Below are 22,243 nucleotides of genomic sequence, written 5' to 3' on the forward strand. Positions count from 1 at the left end.
TTTGATACCCTAAGTTTCCAAAGTCATATGAACGCATTCCTACTGACAATGTGATGCTCAACAATTTCAGCAACATTCCGACCAGCATTTTTTTTAGTTACTACTTTACCAATTAATGTATTCCACTCTTCCTTCCAAACTCCAAGCTTGCATTAACAAAACTATTTCCTTTCAAGGGTTGCTGTGCATTCCACGGGGGATTACACATATATGCTAATTTTGATCCATCACAAATTTATAAGATTCAACTCCAACAGCTCAGCAATTCATTTGTTTATCTCTCCTCTGCTGCTCTTCTCCATTGCCTAAAAGCAGTCAGTAAACCATTTTCAGACGAAGCACCAGAGTTCCTCATTTTCAACAGACACTGCCAGGGGGGAAAAAAAAGTTAGCCATGAACTCCTTTAACTGCCCTCTTCTTTATTTATATCATATGCATTCTTTCCTCCTGTAGTAGATAAACTGGTGTTAGAGTTGCTTTTCCTTTCCAAAGTTATATCCTTCTTAAGTAAATTTAAATGCAGCCCTTCACATCTATTCCAAAGCCATCCCATCAATGACATCTTCTATTTCTTTCATCAATGTTCTTCTACAAAGTCTTGTTTCTCCTTCCGCTTAGGATATGTGTTCAACTCCCCCAAGCTTTAAAAAAGCAAATTATTTTTCATTAGACTTTCTTGAGGATAGGGGATCTGGAAAGGTGGTTTCTGGCTGAGCATCTATGTCCTGGTAATTATTCTATAGTATGGAACAAAAAGCACAACTTTTCAGTAGACAGCAAGTTGTCTCTATCACATCATATCACTCACTGAGCTCCATGCATAGCTTTTCTGAATCCTTGCAACAAGGCTTTCATTACATTTTCTTATTTGCACACTCATAATTTAAGAGCTATATTGTAAAATTCTACTTTTATTGAATTTTCTTCTTGCTCTCCAAGCTGATTGGACTAGATCACCAGTTCCATAACTGCACCTGTCACCTCTCTATGAAATCTTTTACAGCTCTAACTCCAATTGTAACCTTTTTGCTAAGCTCTAATGTTACATGTTCTATACTTTACTTAACACGACCATTTTGAATCATCCACAAGCAATTCAACATGGCAGTATCAGTTAGGATGCTTTAGGTTACCAGTAACAGGAAAACTCTACTCATTCTATCTTAGACCATAAGTAGATTTATAGCCCCATGTAACAAGACATAGAACAGGCTGCAGGCACAGTTAAAATGTACATCAAAGCTGTGAATCCTGTTCTCTGCATTTTCCTTGGTTCTGCCCTCCTCTACATTCTGGCTTCATCCTCAAGCTGATGAAAAGATAGATGCAACAGTTCTACATGTCATGTGCAGATCCATAAAAATAAGTGTATCACTTACTTTAAGAGAAAAACTTTACAAAAGTTCTATGAAATTAGGCCCATGCTCATTCCTATATCAATGATTGGCAAATGAAATGAGATTACCATAGTTAGCTTAGATCAAGGTTTTTCAGTCTTTGAAGTACTGACATTTGGAACTAGATAATTCTTTGTTGTGGAGGGTTATTCTATGCATTGCAGTATTTAGTAGTATGCCTGGCATCTACATCCTACATGCCAGTAGCACTCCCCACTTGTGATAACCAAAAATGTCTCCAGCCAATGCCAAATATCTCCTGGAGGATGAAATCACTCCCAATGGAGAATCACTGGCATACACTAACCATGATCTATCCTTAGAATATAAATGAGGGTCATTGCTATGGTCTGAATGTGTCCCCCAAAATTCATGTGTTGCAAACAATCCCCAGTGCAACAGTGTTGGGAGGTGGGGCTTTTGGGGAGGTGTTTATGTCATGAAAGCAGAGCCCTCGTGAATGAATTAATGCCACTATAAAAAAAGCTTATGAGAATGAGCTCACTCTTTTGCTCTTCTGCCATGTAAAGAAACATTCATCTCTGTGGGCCCTTCTACCTTCTGCCATGTGAGAAAACAGAAGGAAGACTCTTACCAACCAGATGCCAGCACCTTGACCTTGGACTTCCCAGCCTCGAGAACTGTCATAAAATAAAATTTTTGTTCCTTATAAACTGCCCAGTCTGTGGCATTCTGTTATAGCAGCACAAATGGACTACAACAGTCATCTTCCCTTTAAAGAGAAGGTAAGAAATAAATGTTGGGTAAGCAATCAGTAGTTACCACTAGGATGTCCAAAACCAAAATTCTCTTCTACTCCACACCTCCAGAAATATATTTCTTCTTCTGAATACCCAATACGAACATATAACTGTCTAGATATTCAATGGCCCAAACTAAACTAAGAACCCTGGCCTCATCTTGATACTTCAATCAAGTTGAAGTTCACGAAGTTCAAGATGAAGTTCATTACCCATGTTCAATTATCAGTAACTCTTAGCACTACTACTATGAAGCACTCCATGAATTTGTTCTCTTCTCTCCATTTCCACTGTCACCTACATATCTCAGGGGTTACTTCCTCACTGTTTGTTGCTTCCTAGGCTTTCCTCCAGTTTTGACAGTTATCTTTTAAAGGACAAATCTGATCTAATCACTCGCCAACTTAAAACTATTTTATGGTTCTTCATCACTCACAGAACTAAACTGAAAATCTTCAGCCTGTTATATAAAGCCCTTAATGACTTATCTCTTGCCCACTACTATGGCTCCAACTCCAGCCACCTTGCTTATTGTATTCTTTAGCCACTCTAGATTACTTGTTGTTCCTCAAACAAGATGTGTCAAAACATCGGTAACTTGTTTGTGTTAAGTCCACTGCCTTGAGTGGCCTCACACTCTCAAATCTTCATCCTTCTCTGGGTCCTCCAAACTTCTCATGCATTATTTCATTTTTGGTTACTTCTATTCTCCCCATGAGAAAATTAATTACTGTAACAGCTGTAGCACTATGTCATTTATAAAACTACAATTCTAATTGAAGCACATAATGTATCAAATTATAGCTTTATTTGTGAGTCTGCATAGCAACATCATGAGCTACTAAAGGTGATGAATTACCTCTATCTGTATCAACAGATTCTGCCACCATGCTTGGAACCTAATAGGACAGCTCTAAGTATGGGACTCTTGAAACGGATTGACTTGAACTCATTTGAATATCTGTACCAAATTTTAATAATGTGGTACAAATCCAATCAGTGACTAAATCCAATCAGTCAAGTAAATATATTTATCTCTAATAACTATCCAAAGTATCTGAAAAACTCATTTATCTTATGAAATGTTAATAAATGTTTATTTAACAGTCAAATACCTTAAGTCCAAAAGGTGAAGAGCAGTGTAACAAAAAGTCAGCTACAACACCTACCAAATCATCAAAACATTAAGAAGGATGATAATTTCCAACTCTCTGCATGATTTAGAGGGCCTGTTACATATGTGCATTCCTAGAGCCTAACCAAATCCCTCCTCATACTTCACACCAAATAATGAACAGGTTATGTTTCATGCTCATGTTGAAAGCCCCAGTGTCTAACAGCTTACTTTGATCAGGGTGAACAGCACCTGTGGTTATCTGCCAAACCTTACTGACCCCGCCCCTGTCCTTTGTAGAGAACCTTAATTGCATTAGCCTGTTGGCCATGATGCAAGGGTACAGTACAGTATTCTGGAATGCTCTAGTTTCAAGGACTTCCTCATTTTTAGCACACATAAAACCAATCTCTCAAACATTAAAAAGACATAATTAGTGCCCTGATAACACATTGCTAAATCCTATATCTAAAAATGGGATTTGAATAACAATGCTACAACATGGTCCTGTCCTCTCTGTCCCTTAGGCTCTTTTTTAGCTTCATATTCCAGGAATATCCCAGGACCCAGCTTTTACCTGTAATGACAAAACTGCAATAGGCCCCAAGAAAGAGAAAAAAGCTAGTGCGAGCACTGGGTGTGGCATGACAGTCCTACCTTTCACTAATAATCTGGTGACCACAAACACTGCCTTAATAAGGCCCTGCACTTAAACATCAATTTTATTTTTGTTTCCTGCCCAGCCAGCTGGAATCAAATGATAGTTCCAGCTAAATGACTGCTCCATAGAGGAAGCAAGCGAATATTAGTGATGGGTACAGAAAAAGCATAAATGCTGAAATAGATTAAGGTGTATTCTCACACTGCCATAACTTAGATACAGTTTATTGGGCTGAAGAGACATTACTTCTCCCCTGACCCTCACCCTATTTACAAGTGCAAAAAAAAGAAAAAAAAGAAAGAAAAAAAAATCAGGTTTCTCAGAAACTCCTGTTTGCATATAGGTAGTCTAAGATGGAGCTACTGCATTATAAAACAAAAGCTCCATTTTTCTTCAGGACAAGAAAATCATAGCTAGCCATATGTCATCTTTATATTTTTCAATAGAATCTGGATCTTTTTCTTTATGTGTTCCCTTTCTCTTTTTTAAAAAACATTTATACAGCACACTTTATATTTTCTATATCGCAACTACCCAATTGTGGTTTTCAACACTTTATCTAATTTAAAGTTAAAAGCTAAATTATTTACTTTTTGCTGAGAATAGCTTTAATAGATACTCTCTCTGAAAAAGTCTAAATCCTCATTTGTTCCTCTCTTCGGTATTCATCACAAACACAGTTCCTTTCAAGCTTCACATTACCCTTTCAGTCCTTTCTCTATAGAGAGAGTGGTGATATTTTTGAGGTTTGGTGGAATCAGTCTCTTGTAGTTCACTCTCCACATTACAAAATCTGCTAGAACTCACTTCCCTACTGTAGAAGATTGCAAAAATAGCTTGAACTGTCTAAATGCATACCCTTTGAAATGTAACTTTGCCTCTCATCAAGAGGCAAAGTCTATCTCCCCTCCCTTTGACTCTGGACTGGTCTTTTTACTTGTTTTGACCAACAGAATATGGTGAAAGTGATGGTATGCCAGTTCCAAGAATAGACCTTAAGAGGATTTGCACACTTCCCCTTGCTTTCTTAGAACCGTGCCAGCCACTATGTAAAAAAGCCTAAGTTAGCATCTGTGATGATGGGAGCCCACAAGAAATGGAGTAAGTAACCCCAGCTGAGTTCATCCCAGAGCCAGGGCTTACCTGACTCAGCAGCTTATCACACAGGCATCATCAGTAAGACCAGACAAGATCAGAAGAACTGCCCAGCTGAGCTCAGCCAAAATTTTGACCAACAGAACCAGGAGCAATATGAAATGGTGGTTGTCTTAAACAACCACCATTTAAGTTTTGGAATAATTTGTTACACAACAAAAGCTAACTAATATAGCTGCCCATATACATTTTTAACAATCCAAACTCTTCTCTACCCTGCTATTTTTCTTTTTATATGATAGGCAAAATATTTCTCATCAATTAGGCTATCCTTTTATCCAAACATATATTATAATGTCTTTTTTCTTCCTTTTTTGAGACAGGGTTTCACTCTGTCACCCAGGCTGGTATGCAGTGGCACAGTCACGGCTCACTGTGCCTCGACTTCCTGGGCTCAAGCAGTCTTCCCATCTCAGCTTTCTGAATAGCTGGGACAACAGGTGCATGCCATCATGCTCAGCTAATTTTTTCATTTTTTGTAAAGATGGAGTCCTGACATGTTGCTCAGGGTGGTCTTAAACTCCTGGGCCCAAGTGATCCTCCCACCTCAGCCTTCCAAAGTGCTGGGATTACAGGTGTGAGCCACTGCACCTGGCCTATTATAAAGTCTTAAAATGCAACACAAAAAGTCTCCCTATTCCCAAAGTATTTGGAAAAGGCATTCTTGGCCAAAATGATATTAAAGGAGGTATTGTATAAAATGTCCCTCAAATCAAATATTTAAAATTCTACTAATTCATACAACTGTCATATAATGTAGAAACAAATATTTTCATATTTCCTTTTAGGATTTTAACCTGCTATGTACCAGATATTTTGTAAATTATATCTCTTTTCATCTTTTCTATCAGAAGATAATCTTAATGAGGTTAAATATTTTGTTCTAGGTCAAAAAGTGAGTAACAGATAGGATACTTAACTTCATGTCTTCTGATTCCAGGCCCATTCTTATATTATTATTATTAATACAATTTTAAATAAATAGAGACGGGGTCTCACTATGTTGCCCAGGCTAGTCTTGAACTCCTGTGCTCAAGTGATCCTCCCACCTCAGCCTCCCAAAGTGCTAGGATCACAGGTGTGAGCCACCGCACCCAGCCAAACCATACTGGCCATCTTGACTTTGAGAGTATGTGATTAACTTGCCCTAAATTCCTTATGCCTTAGATATACTAAGTTTTGCATCAACTTGTAGAACACATTCCTTAAGTGTATTTGTTTACTCATTCATTCAAGTGGCAGATGCAGCATATGGATATGCACTCTCTTGATCCCAGAATCTTGGGGTTTGCCTACCTTTTGTTTCTGCTTTATCTCTTCTCAGAGGACATGACAATGGGGATTAAGCCACCTTCTCCCACCTGTTTCTACATGCTTTCCTGCCAAACAAATCAGCCATCTCCTCTAAAATTCTTTCTTTTTTCCAGCCCATCTTCTAATCTATGACTGAAATACATAGAGGAGGAAAAAGATAAAATGCAAATCAAAACACGAAAATATTCATTAAATGTAAGAAGCCAACTTACTGTCACCTATGAGAATCACCCTGGCCCTTGGTTATACCAATTATAAGCCTTCTGGACAAAGTGGGCTTCTTTCTCAATATTTTGACATGATAGGTGTTTAGTAAATGTATGTTGAGGATTAATAATAATGCAAAAAGTAGAAACTATATTTTCCCTCTCTGGCTTCATGTTGCATTCAAAGGAATTATCCTTTATGGCAGTTAACTTGAACTTCATGTTTTTTCCTTGCTAAGGGCTATTAACATTAATATTGCACCACAGAGGGGATTTTTGTTTTTCTTCTGATAGCCATCTTTCAACAAGTCTGGCTGCAAGTAAATGAGATCAGCATTTCAAGAGCCAACTATTGTGTGGCTTATTGCCTATACTTGCTGAACTTGTCATTCCCCATAGTTTGCCTCTGTTTCTATCACTGACTTTATCTTGTAATGAAAATTAATGCCCTGGTTTAAATGAGTGATATGAAATATGATCTATTATGCCTGCTGGCAAACAGTATGTTTCACCTCATTACCACATTCTTAAAGAATAATTAGCATCTCTAGGGATGAATTGGATATCACATATCCAACATTTGCAGATACCTTTATTCACATTGTTAAAACACAGTGGTTCTTTCCTTTCCACACACTAAGCCTCAGTTATAAATTTTACGAATCCTGAACATTAAAATTATTCTCTGGGGAACCAAGATTGTGTTACTTTTAAATCAGTTATATGCTAGTGGAACCGAGAAACTTTCTACTTGCATACTTGTAAAATTGTCACTATTGTCTTATCTTTGCATTGCTTCCAAAGTTACTTATTCCCTCTAAACACTTTAATTGAAGTTGAAAACTAAAATGGAAAACTGACACCATTTAACTGAAATATTTACTCTCAAAACTCATAAGTGTTCAAGACATATTCAGATAATTGAGATCAATATTATGCCTTTGCTCAATTATTGGAGAGCTCACAAATCACTATCTAAATCAATGTCTCAGTTGGATGCAGACATTGAAATATAAACTTAATGTAAGTTTAATGTACTTTAAATTACCTTTATATATTGACAATCTAGAATGTAAATATTAACCGAAGTATGTTATTCACTAATTTCAAATAAATTTGAATCTAAAATTAACTGCACAAAATACATTTCACAAAATCTACTCTTATCAAAAAATAAACAAGATTCTTCAGAGTATGAAACACATTGAGCCTTTGTTATCAGTCCCTTGGTTTAATTCTTTTTTTTTTTTAATGATTTCTCTGAATTCTATTTTTTCTCAAATGTGCTAGGACTTTAGTTTCTTATTCCCTTAAAACATTTTGAAGCTTGTCTTTTTTCTTTAAAGTGAGGGTTTTGTTTTATAATCTGTCTCACAATTATAAAACCTTAAGTTGTGTGGTTCTATTTCAGTGGTTGGTTGTTTCTGCTGGTTCTTATCCTGGGTTCCTAGATTCCTTGTATGCTTGCTTAAATTTGACTGTGATTTGCCCAAGTTATTCATGGAACTATTTTGGAATTCTTGGAGGCTTAGAACTGGCATTTCCTTCTGCTACACACACACAAAAGCACCACCTGTTCAGAACAACCTTAAACTAAATCCACACCTACCTCTGTGTTAACTGCCTAGGGAAGGTGTATTTAAGCAATGGGTCCTTGAAAACACCAGTGATTGGCTAAAACTTCTTTGCTCAAAGATGTGTTTATTTCATTTGGTTTGATTTTGGGGCCATCTTCTGCTAAGCACTAAAATGAATCAAGCAGTTTCCTGAGAGGGCCAGGAGAGTTTACTCATTATCCTGAGGTATAGCCCTTGGAATCTCGGCTTCATGCAGGGAGTATGTCCCCTATTAAAACCCCTACCATGGGTAGGCCTTGGACTCAGGTTGGCCAGGTTATGCAACTGGCTAATGTCCTCAGACAGAAGCAGCTTCAGTGTTCCCCCAACCTCTGAGTTCTCATTTTCTTCTGAGATTTTGACCAGGCAATTCCTTGTTATTTTTCATCGTTCTCATCCTTTTAAGATTATACAAGTATTCATCAAAATTTTTTTTAGTGGTTTTCAGTAGCAAGGTTGTTCTGACTATCCTAGTTTACCATGTTTCCAGAAATAGAACTTTGCTTTGGTTTAATAAGCTTCATTAAAGCGAACATATTCCAGTTGTCTAAAGAGTTTGTTTTAATTATATATTTTAATTGCAAATCACAAACATAACTCAAGCTACCTTAAATACCTGGAGGTAGTTATAAGGATATGGGTACACAGAACCCCAGGAGTAGCTGAACAATCCAGATCACAGGAAGAGGAGGAGCTTTTTACATTGGACCACATAGAGATAAGAAGATCCAGAACAGCAGAAGACTGGTCTTTGCCCTACCTTAAGAGTTCTCCAACTTAACAGAAAATAAGGATCATATAGATTGAAATACAGATTGCTGGGCCCCATCCAGTTTCTTAAGTAAAGCCTGATAACTAGCATTTATACTAAGTTCCCAGTTAATGCTGATGCTGCTGGTCCAGGGACCACCTTTTGAGAACCATTGCCCTACTGCATTATTGTTCAAGAATGAAGTCTCAAGTTAAATTACTCAGATTCTGGTCCTCATTGCCCAACTACTGGATATATGAACTCAGACATGTTATCATGCCTCCTTATGCCTTGGTTTCTTCATCTTGGTGACTTAGCTACCTAATCTGTGAAACAGGGATACTGGTAGTATTTACCTCAAGAGTTTTGCTGAGAAGATTAAATGAAATAAAAGATGTGAAATGCTTCAAATAGTACCTAGTACTGAGCAAGCACTTGGCGATATCAGCTATGATTATTACTATCACTCACCCACCTTAAATAAATCATATTTCAGTATTTACACTTCCTTGTATATGTCTAATTTTGCTTCGCACTACTAAATTCCTTTTTAACTCTCTCTTTCTTCTTTCTCTCTCTCCTTCTCCCTCTTTCATGCTTTTAAGATATTCTAGCATCACCTCCTTATAACTTTAGTTTACCATAACTTCATAGAATAGACTCAGTATGCCTCTCCTGATTGTCTTTACTCTGTGGTTTATTCCTTTCCAATCTTAAGAGTTGATTAATCACCCATTATATACTTAATTATGTCCATCTTTCCCAATTTAAATTCTCAAAATGGAATCTGACTAGTCCAGATTGTCATTTGGTACCACGCCAAGTCACAGATTACTAAGTCCATTAATTCCCTGCCCTTGCAGTAGGTCACTCTCCCCATGCAATCAGTTGCGGTGCAGCAGGATGCGGGAGGGTGAGTTAGAAGAAAGTAAGGCTGCATAGGGATGCTCTTCAGGCATTGCCTATGAATGGCAAGGAGTCACTTAGAAAGGTCTGAGCATGTGACAGATTGACACCTCTAAGAAGTATCATTATAAGTCTAAAAAATATTACATGTTGTTGCTCTATCTGTTCTCATTAAAATTAAACACTGTAATTAAATTTATTTATATGAAATTACTTACTATTTCATATAGACTTTATTTAAATATACTCTTGAGCTCTCATTTCTTGTGGTTCATTCATGTTAAGATCACTGGAGGTTGTCAGTACTAAGTATAGCCACACCTCAGTAAGTGAATAAGAGACCAGGAAGAAACTTATCCACCCAAGGATAAAGTTCCAGTAACTATATATTTATATTACCTGTTTTTAAGTTAATATTAGATCCATAAGTCAGAAAGCATGATAAAAGGGATAATTTATGGATACTGCCTGACAGAGTGATACTCAAAAGAAAATCCATGCTACAATCTTGAGGAGCACAGTAAATATCAATATGGGTCAAAACAATAATCCAACTCTTCCTAAAAAAATAGCATCAGATAAGAATTCTATATAAAGTGTAGTAGTTGCTTTAAAAACACCACTTGAAATATTAACCACTATAACCCTAACTTCTTATGGAAATACTGGTTATGGATCCTTCAGCTATGAATTTTTCAAACTCTTTACTTATTTGTCTTGTTGAAACATACCATCAACATGCACATCTTTTTTCTCCTTCACCCTCCATTTCACCATGCAAACTAGTAGTAAATAATATAGGCTTCTCTTCTCAAAATGTCCATTAACAAGTAATTCTCTCTCCTGAATTTATTTTATAGAATCCCATGAGTTAATTCAAGTTGGTTAAGAGAGTTGTAAACTATTCTTAATTGTACACATTTGTTTTTCATTCAGGAACTGGCTCCCTTCCCATGAAGAATGAGGACCTATATCTTTACAGACTCTATCACAGAGTTAACAGTTTCTGGGTCCTAGAACATATTTTCTCTTTTTGACCTGAACAAACAACTTGCACAATCAATTATATACACATGTTCCTCCTATTAGGTGAGACTGTCTCATATAATTTAAACTTTTATTTAGTAAGAATGTTAGAAATGTTATAGCACATAAAACTTAGAACATGAGTAATTGGATAACAGAGAGCTATGTGTAAGTGACTTTAGGTGATGTACAGCATTTCTCAGAGCCTCACCTTTCTAATCTGTAAAACAGACATAAAAGTACCTACCCCATGCCAAAATTGTGAGTGTTAAATGAGATAATATACAGGAGCATCAGGCAGAATATTTGTTTTTAAGAAATAAAAGTTTCTTTCCTTCTACAATATATTATAACAGAGCCAGCATTAAAATGTAAAGTAGCTCTTTATTTTTAACCAGGCATTTAGGAAAAGATACTGTGAAGCTCCTGTAAAAACTACCATTAACTTATTCCAAAAGCTAATTAACATGAGGAGCCATCTTGCAGCAAAGAGCAGAAAAACTGGTAAAAGATATCATTTTAGATAAAATCATTTTTGTCTCAAACTTCAGCTTAGATCCTCCCTCAAGTGGATCCTTCCAGCAACTAAATCCTCATTTTTGAAATCTGCCTTTGTTTCCCTGTAATTTCTGCCAGCCCTTGACCCCAAACTTCACCCTTGGAATTTTCCCTTAGGCCTAAGTTCACTTTGTGGTTGTCAGCCTGTCTCTGGCAGCCCCAGAGCTGGTTCTCCGGTGTCTGCTTCAATGTCGCCATTTGCCTCTGTGCGTTTGCACCCAGATCTGGTATCAGCTCTCCCTCACATTTTGCTGCAGAAAACAGAATCTCTCCAGGCATGATCAATTTACCAGTGTCCTGGGTTTTGGGGCCTAGGTACTCCTGGAATCAATGCTGCCCTTTTCCAGACAATCTCACTCAGAGGACAGATCTCTGTTCTTCTCATGCCCCTAACCCTGTTCCTTAACCTTTGGGTTATGATAGCTGTGAGTATAAAGAAAGAAACAAATAAGTTAGCCAAGGGAAAAACTTCTGTGATTTGAGGAAGGCAAGAAGGACATGGACAATAACATTGGACAGAAGAACAAAGATCCTTTAAAAGTCTGAGAGTTTTGCATAAACATCGTCAGTGTTAAAATACCTGGGACCTGTGCTCTTAACCAACATCTAAATCTCTTCCACACTAAAAGCTTTCAATTTAGGACCCCAAGGTGTTTTATTCCTTTAGGATATTATTGACACTTTTATTATCAGGGACAGTGTCAAAACTGATTCACTTAACTACATATCTTTGGGTTATGGTCAACACTGCTGAAATTCATCTATCCTATCTTGTTAGCCTCTCTGCCTGACTTCATCACTAAGATGGGTAAAATTTCTTTCTCCTCTGATGAGTCTATTCCTAAACTGATGGCATGATTACTTCTGGCTTCCCCACTTTTCTTATTTATTGGGAACCATGACTATCAGAGCTAAAGTTTCAAGATCAAGCTAAAATAACACAAGCACAAATTTTGTTCAGTTTATTTTATTACAGCAGTGTCCAAGTCATATTTTGAGCACCTTAATACGAGTTACAAGTACCCGGAGGATATGCACTCAAATAAACACTAAGGCATTCGTAAATGAAAGTTCTATATGACATCAGCAAAGCTTGCCTTGCTGAAAATACAACTTCATTGAAACAAATGATTGCCATTCATTTAAAAAATATATGGAGATCTTAAAACTTATCAAGGCAGCCCCCTTTGAAAAGTAATGACAATGTCAGTTATTCCTTTCCAGGCAAAATTGAAATATAAACTAGAGTGTAAGTCTTCTCATAGAAACAGAGAAAACCATTGTTCTAAAATACTCTTCACCTCTTTTTTCCCTCGAGTGCAAATCGCACAAAGTATCCTACACAGAAATTCTTTTTGTTCCCTAACTGGTAAAGCTGGAATGCCGGCTGCAAGCTTGTTTCAACAGGGTGACGATCCAGAAACTTATCCTATGTACATGGTCAGTTTTAAAGGTGGATACCAGTTTAAAATATGATTCCATATTTAGCATTATGCTTTCTCTCATACTTAAACTTAGCACCTGGGGGGATTAATTAGATTACTATTAATAAAATCTTAAAAATTAATCTAAAAATTATGGTCAGAAACCACGGATAAATTATCCCAAAATTCTGTTTTGTGCCAAACTATTTACGTCCTATACCACCAAAATGATTTACCTGTGTAGACAAACCAGAGTTGTGTTTAGTCATGTTTCATACACTTTCATATAGTAATCTTGATTTTTATATAGTATCTACTTCCTAAACCATAAAATGGTTTCCTAGTCTAGATAAAATACAGTTGTCATTTTAGCAATGTTTCATTTACTTTACTTGTCTGACTCTTTGATGGTGAAAGTAATAAACAGTGAAAGTACCAGTAAACAGGCAGCAGTAAAAATGAAAAGTGAAAGAGTTGAGATACCACTGTAATACCACTTGAAGTTAACAGGCCCATGGAGAAAGGGTTTTGACTGCAGACACATACAAACTAAAGAATGTGACAAGGAAAATGGGATGGGCAGGTAGGGTCTCAGGAGACAGATATTTGACTATTAATAAGATCACAAATCAACCATCTTTAGCACATCTACATTGGGCCTCAGAAGAAGCTCAGACCTCAACCAAAAACAAACAACAACAAAAAAAGCTCTGCCACCTCCCAACTTGAGTGTCTGACTGCTCTCCCATTTCACCATCTCCTTTTCGCCTTTGAGTCTTGAACATGTTACCTCTGTCCCCATTCTCAATTCCTGCTACCACTACTTCCATTCTCCCCAACTACACCTGTGCCCCTTCCCCCAGGTCTTACTACAATACCTCTGCTTGGGGAAACTTCCCAGCTCCTTGTCCTAGCCTCATACCCACTTTCCACTGGAAGTGGAGAAATTAATAAACAATAGGAAAATAAGAGAATATAATGAATACAGCTTCAGATTTTGGAGATGAACTGGTTTCAAATCTTGGATCTACCATGTACTATTCACGAGAACCTGACAGTAAAACTTCACCTTTCTGAGACTCCATTTCCTCATACACGAAATGTAAATAATAATAGTAATACTTTGTAAAGTCGTCATGAGGATTAAATTTGTTAATGCATATAAAGCACTAAGAATGGTGCCTGATGCATAGTAACTGTTCAAACAGCATTACTTATTAGTATTACTTCCATGAAACCCGCATTTTTCACATTCTATAATATGATGTATCATATTAATACTATACTATAATTCCAATTTTCTTGACGTTACCTTCCACACACTGTATGCCCCATAAGGGAAAGGACCTTGTCTGTCTCATTAATTGTTGCATTCTGTGCACAGAATACAGTATGAGACATAGAGCAGGCACTCAATAAATATTCAATGAATAAATACATGTTTAAAAAAAAGTGAATTATTATCAAACAATGGCTCTGCCTCCACACCATGGGTCTATTCTTCCATGTGGAGGAACTGTTGCTGTAAACCTGCAAGCCCACTCCCCATTGTCAGACATGTTCTCCACTCACAACTACCTGGGCTCGACAACTCTAGAATTACTCCCTGGATTCTCCTTCACTGACTTCCACTGTGCATTACCTTTGAGATTTTTTGACTTGGGTCGGCTGTTGGAATACTCTCTATCCAACTTGATGACTGGCTCCTAGACAAAACCACTCAATCCTTACACCTTCTAGGTGTTTGAACTTGGTTTGTTTTCTGGACTATTTATACAACTTTGCACCATAACTCCACAAAAGAAATGCCTGTTCCAGCTTACCACCTGGGCAAGTATTTTCTCACATCTAGTCCATATCCTATTCCCACCAGTAAATGAAGAAATTGGCAATATCATACCCCAAAACATGACTTTGCTCACCAATGTGAAGTTCTAAAAAAAAGAAAAGAATTACTTCTGAATATCAACTAGAATTCCATCATTTGTTATTTTCTCATCATTATAGTACAGTAACAATTGGTATTATTAATAATGGCCTGATTCAGTGAATTCAGTATCATTTTACTCTTCTGTGCTTTATTACTTATAATGTTTAAGAGTCGTCCATATTCACGATCCCATTACATTGTCCATGACATGTAGTGAAAAGCATTTCACACTAACAAAATCATGGGATGACATTAGTAGGTTAGAGACAGAAGTCCATACCAAAGATACTAAAACAATGTTATTTCATCAGTTAATTTTTAAAAATGTATTGAATTCCTACTATTGCCATGTAGTAAGATACAGGATAGAGATAGAAAGATGAATAAATCATATTTCATGACTTTCAAACTTCACAAGTTAGTGAATTTAAATTTAGGTTAAAATATTACTTAAGCATTTGCAATAAAAGCATAGTTTTCCAATTTTGTTCTTCAAACACTTAAAAAAAAAAATGGTGCCATCGTGACCTTGAAGGATAGCTACTCAAAATCATCTCTTTTGAAGTCTATTATTTCTATTAAATCTCCCTAAATCTATACAGAACATATGCAAAAGGATTCCCTTTACTTATGACCCTTCATGCTTTGGTCAAGATAGAATCTAATAGAATAACCAATTCATGATAATGTCCCTGTCTTAACATTCCAGGAAACATCACAGGAAAGGCAGCGAGGGAAGCAAAGTTCAACAGCCATATGACTGACCTTTCCACAATTCTCCCCATCTGTACAGTGTACTCACATTACTGATACAGTTAAAACAGTGAAAATGTGTTCATATGACAAGAAGGAAATAGGGGAAGGACAACATTCTCAAGTGTTTATAATCACAGACAGTACAAAAAACAGGTTCCAGCCAAGTTATGTTTATATGTCTACATTTTTCTTCTAGTACAGCTATAGCTTTTCAGGAACAGATGTAATTTGTGCTTCTAAATCTTCAACCATCACCTGCAGAAGTATTTCTGTTCTATCTATTAATATAGTTCCAAGGAACACTAGAGAGTTAGCCTGACATTAGCAGGAATACCCAGGTTTGAATCCACCACCTGAGAAGGTCTTGGATGAGCTATTTAACCTCTCTGATCTTCCTCTACAAAATGAAAGAAATAACAACTAAGTCACAGATTTGTTACAGGAACTAATTTTTAAAAAAACTGCATGAAGATGCCTAATACATTTTGACTCTCTATTGAGTCAAAAATTAATTTTTAGAAAAGGAAAAAGAAGAATGGAAAGAGGAAGAAAAATATGAGGAAAAGAAAGAGGAAGAAAAAAAGGAGGAATAGCAGAAAGACAATAAAAGAGTTTCTGTTTGTTTCTGCTTTTTTGTGTTTGTTTGTTTGTTTATTTGTTTGTGACAGGGTCTCTCTCTGTTGCCCAGGCTAGAATGCAGTGGTGTGATCAAGGCTCACTGCAGCCTCCACCTCCCAGGCTCAAGCAATTATCTCACCTCAGCCTTCCAAGTGGCTGGGAGGGACTACAGGTGTGTGCAACCATGCCCAGCTAATTTTTGTATTTTTTGTAGAGACAGGGTTTTGCCATGTCGCCCAAGCTGGTCTCGAACTCCTGAGCTCAAGTGAGCCACCCAGCTCAGTCTCCAAATTGCTGGGATTACAGGTATGAGCCACCACACCTGGCCTGGAAGAGGTTTTAAATCATGAATGTCATCAAGAATGGAAATTGTAATCCCCTGGCTTCAAAAGCACAACTGCTATAAAGTTAAATAATTCTTTTAAAAGTCATTTGCTGGCAGTTTTCTTGAGTGCATAAGTGAATAAAGAGTGAATTCATTTTACAAACCTAAAGGGGCTGAGAAAATGGCATGGGCATGTTGAAGACGATCCTGAAAAATGTACATATCCTCCAACAAGCCTAGTTACCGTCCAAACGACATGACTGCCAAGACGTGTTGAGAAGTGCTGGTGAGTCAGGCAGCAGACATTTTCAGCACTGCCTCTTCTATCTGTATTTTAAATAAGGTTGATTTTTTTTTATCATTTTTACTTGATTCGTCAATTCAACCAATTATCGAACACTTTACCTTCAATTCTGCACTCCAGCACCCTGCAGTGGAGTAGAGGATGTATAAGAATATCTATGAATAACCAAAATCCAAGGAACATGCCAATACAGTAAGAAATGGAAATTAAACACACTGGGGACTCCAAGGAGGGAGGAATTACCTATAATGGGAGTACTCTGAAAAGTTTCAGGAAGAAAACACCATTCATGCACTGTGCCAATATATTTTGGCATTTTCCCATGTATCAGATATCATTTAAAGAGTTAGAAACATATCAGTTGATTAAGATAGATGAAACTTACACTTTAGGGGAAGAAAACAATAAATAAGCATATACATGTAAATATTATAATAATAATTGGTCTTTGAGTAATAATGACAATTGTTTTTGAACAAATTAAAATAGGGTAATCTGATGGAGAACAATTAGGGGCAGCAGGAGGCAACTTCAGATAAAGCGGCCAAGAAAGATCTCTTTGAAGTTCAAGCATTTTAGCTGAGACCTGAAAACATTCTCAGCAGAGAGAATAAAGCCAAGGTCTTGAAAGGAGAATGAGCTGCATATAATAGGCATTCATAGGAAGATGAAATGTATTGAAGAGGGGAAGGATAGAAGGAGAGGGCACAGAGAAGCAATCGGGCCAGATCTCACAGGCTCTTACAGGCCATAGGAAGAAATTTATATTTTATTTAAAATCTGGCTGGGCGCAGTGGCTCACGCCTGTAATCCCAGCACTTTGGGAGGCTGAGGGAGGTGGATCACTTGAGGTCAGAAGTTCAAGACCAGCCTGGTCAACAAGATGAAACTCTGTCTCTACTAAATATACAAAAATTAGCCAGGCATGGTGGCAGGCACCTGTAATACCAGCTACTCGGGAGGCTGAGGCTGGAGAATCGCTTGAACCCAGGAGGCGGAGGTTGCAGTGAGCTGAGATCATGCCACTGCTCTCCAGCCTGGGCAACATGAGTGAAACTTTGTCTCAAAAATAAAATAAAATAAAATAAATCTATGGGAAGCTGCTGGAAGGTTTCTAATTTACAGATGATGAGATTTATATTCATTTTTAAAAGACTGCCATGGTTATTATGTGGATGGAAAAAGAGCGGCAGAGACCAAGTGGAAAGTTATCACAGAAGTAAAAGAAATGATAGTGTCTGGGCAATAGCAGAAACTAAGAGAAATGGACAGCTTCCAAGTGCATTTTGAAGTTAGAAGGAGCAAAACTTCTGATTATATGTGTGTGTGTTGAAAACAGTTTGACTTGACCATTTAGAAGACTGGTAGGGAAAGAGTGCAAATATCCTACCATTTAGACTACGGGTAGATGAATATTGGTAGAATATTGGTAGAAAATATTTCCTAAGGAGAGAAAAGGGAAAACGAATTAATATTTATTAGTCACTTGCTATGTCTGTAAACTTCTTCATTTAATCTTCACTACAACTTATAGAGAAAGATATTATTATCATACCTTCTTTTTTCTTTTTTCTTTTTGTTTTTTTTGTTTGTTTGTTTTTTTGTTTTTTTTTTTTACGCTGAGGTCAAATTAGGAGAAAATGTGTTAAATTGCCCAAGATCAAATGACTAGGAAAGAACAGTTCCAGACCCGGGTTCACCTAACTCAAAGCATGTGTCCTTTTTTGATCTCCTGTCTTTCCCTGGGACAATGAGAAAGGTGAATGCAAAGACACAATGGCAGAAAAGGCATGAACAGGAAACAGACATCACTCAGTTTGACTGGAAAATACATGTATAAAGGGGAAGAGTAAGAAACTGAACTGGCTACAGCCTTTAACAACTATCTCTTCTCCCAAAATTTCACCATGGTTATCCTATTTAAAAAATTGGTTTAAAGAATCTCTCCAGATTCTAAATCCATTCACACAGTCTTATTGACTTCCACTGTCAATCCTTCATTTGTGAGTGCTTTTTGCCCATCCTGTAGATCTAATATTCCATAAGAGCCCAAAAAGCCAGGTACAGTTGGCATGCACCTATAGTGCCAGCTACTCAGGAGGCTGAGGCAGGAGACCTGCTTTAGCTTAGGAACTTGAGGCGTCAGTGCACCATGATTACAACTGTAAACAGCCACTGCACTCCAGCCTGGGCAACATAGGGAGACCTCAAGCTGAAAGATTTCAAAAAGAGCCCACGCTTTCTAAGGCTGTAACACTGGGAATAGAACTTTGGTTCTCCTTTGCTCCACTCATAGGTGGCCCCTTTACTCCCATTCCCAGCTTTCTGGAATTCCCTTCCCCATCCCATCCCAAAGAATAATGGAAATTCCTAATCCCTTCTCACCCTCATCAGGTATGGCTGCCCTGGTCTGTCACAGTCCTCAGCCCACATCTGAACTCCAGATGTGGTTTTTAGAGCAGTTGTGTTCTCCTCAGTTAGCTGATGGAGTAATACTTGAGACTTTTTCTCCAGGTTTCCCAGCTTCATACAGAAATGCCCAAGCAGCTCACAACAGTCTCACAGTGGCTGAGGAGGAGCTCTGGAGCCTACCCCAGCACTACACCATGAGGCCTAGCCGCACTCTCAGGTGGAAAACCAGTGAATGGCAGCCTTCCAGATAAGATCTGACCGATGGTGATGCTGCTTGGTCTAGATATCCCTGAGCCATTCTGGACAATCCCCTGAATCAGCCTTCGGCCAATCTGCCTGCCCCACAACGTGTGGCTTTTTCTAATCTCCACAAAGGCACTTGGATTAAGAAAGATGTTACCATGCAATAACAAAAATTATAAATATACCAAGTAGATGTAATAATTTTAAATGTACACATCTAGATTTACAACATAGAGAATGAAAGATGGACCAAAGTATAAGGAGAAAAACAGATTATAGTGAGTGATTTCAATATATCTCTATCACAAACTGATAGCACAAGAAAATAAAAATAATTAGAAATATGGATTTGAATAATAGCAATATAGACTAATATTCCAGGAGCTATTCTAAGCATTTGATATATTAATTGATTTAACCAAAAAAAAACTCTATGAGAAGGTACTATCATTACCTACATTTTACACACAAAGAAACTGACAATAGAGAAGTAATGCTCATATTAACAGAACTACTAAGCAGCAGAACAAGGATTAAAACACAGATAGTCTACTCCATAACCTATGTTCTTAACTATTGTTTTTTCTTTTATTATTTTTTGAGACAGGGTCTCATTCTCTTGCCCACTGGAGTGCAATGCCACAATTATGACTCATTGCAACCTCTGTCTCCTAAGCTCAAGCAATTCTCCTGTCTCAGCCTCCCAAGAGGCTGGGACTACAGGCGTCCACCACCATGCCTGGTTAATTTGTATTTTCTAAAGAGATGGAGTTTAGCCATGTTGCTCAGGCTGGTCTCAAATTTCTTAACTATTGTTATATCACCTCTCTTTACAATATAATTAACAACTTGGTCTAAAATACATATAAAGAATTATACATCCAACAAGTGGAGGATACCTATGCTTTTCAAACACACTCAAAATATTTAAAAAACAATAATTGACCAAACTGGTTGACCAAAGAAGTCTCAACAATTAAAAAAAAAAAATACGTGTATGTTTGGAAAGCAAAGATCACTTTTTTAAACCAAAGGTTTATTAAAATGGAAACTTTTAAGGCAAATAATTTAACTTAGAATGGTCTGATTGATTAAGCATTGAAGACTTTTTTTTTTCAAATACTTATTTATTCCTCTTAATTGAAGCATTGTACCCTTTCACCAACATCTTCCCATTCCTCCCACTCCCTAGTCTCTGGTGACCACCGTTCTACTCTCTGCTCCTACGAATTTGATTGCTTTCGACTCTACATATAAGTGAAAACATGTCATATTTATCTTTCCGTGCCTTATTTCACTTAGCATAATGTCTTCCAGGTTCATTCACGTTGTCACGAATGTCAAAATTTCCTTTCTTTTCAAGATCGAATAGTATTTCATAGTGCACATATACCACATCTCTTTATCCATTCATCCATCCATGGACACAGATTGATTCTATATGTTGGCTATTGTGAATAACACTGCAATGACAATGAGAGTGCAGATATCTCTTCTACCTACTGATTTCAAGTCCTTAGGATATATACCCAGAAGTGTGATTGCTGGATCATATGGTAATTCTATTTTTAATTTTTTGAGGAATCTCCACAGTTTTCCATAATGGCTGTACTAATTTACATTCCCACTAACAATGTACAAGGGTTCCCTATCCACCACATCCTTATCAAGACTTATCTTTCATCTTTTTAATAGTAGCCATCCTTATAGGTGTAAGCTGATATCTCATTCTCGTTAAAAAACACAGTCTTAAATAAGAAATGGTTAAAGTAGACATTACAAAGTATTTAGAATCAGATGAAGACAAAAGTACAAGAGATCAAAACTTTAAGATGGACTAAAGTGGCTCATGAAAACAAATGTACGACAAAATTAAAAGGTTTCAAATATCTGCATTAGAAAGTAAAAAGAAACATATAAATTTTAAAGTTAGAAAAGAACAAGAGAAGACAACTAAGCAAAGGAGAATCTTAAAAATAATAAAAATAGGGCCACAAATTAATAAAACAGAAAACAAAAAATTGGAGATGATCAATAAAACCAAAGCAGTTTCCTCCCAATAGAAACACTGATCTAGACTAATCATAGGAAAAACAGAAGTCACAAGTAATATTGGAAATGAAAACTGAGCCATTGGTATAGATACACCAGAGTTAAACTTTCTTTATGCTATTTTTTTATCTTCATTGCAATTCCAAAGGGAAAAAGTTTAGTTTAACCATCAAATATGATGACTATTTTTGAGTTTTTGAGGAATTATTTTTAGATTAGAGAAGTTATTGTATATTCCTAGTTGGGTAAGAGTTGCTTATTTGTTTGCTAATAAATGAATATATAATTATATAAAATACTATTTATGTAACTATTTAGATGATCATATGATTTTTCTTTTTTTATCTACTAGTATAATTATTTGTTTTCTAGTGTTAAACTAATCTTTTTATTCTTGGGATAAAAACAACCTGGTCATTACATCTGCTCCTTTTTATATATTGCTGGATTGGTTTGCTAATATTGAATTGGGAATTTTTGCCTCTAGGTTTCTAAAGGAAGTTGACCTATAATTTTTATTTCTTGTAACATTCATATCAGATATTTGGTACCCGGGTTATGCTAGCCTAATGGGAAGTATTACCTTTTTTCTATTGCCAGGAAGTAGTTCAGTACAGTTATAATTATTTTTCCTTGAATACTTGGTAAAGATCTTCTGAGAAATCACCTGGGCCTACAGTTTTCTGTGTAAGCAAATATTTTACTATGAGAAA

Source organism: Mandrillus leucophaeus, unplaced genomic scaffold, assembly GCF_000951045.1.
Source record: "Mandrillus leucophaeus isolate KB7577 unplaced genomic scaffold, Mleu.le_1.0 Scaffold1000, whole genome shotgun sequence".
In the NCBI taxonomy this organism is placed as follows: domain Eukaryota; kingdom Metazoa; phylum Chordata; class Mammalia; order Primates; family Cercopithecidae; genus Mandrillus; species Mandrillus leucophaeus.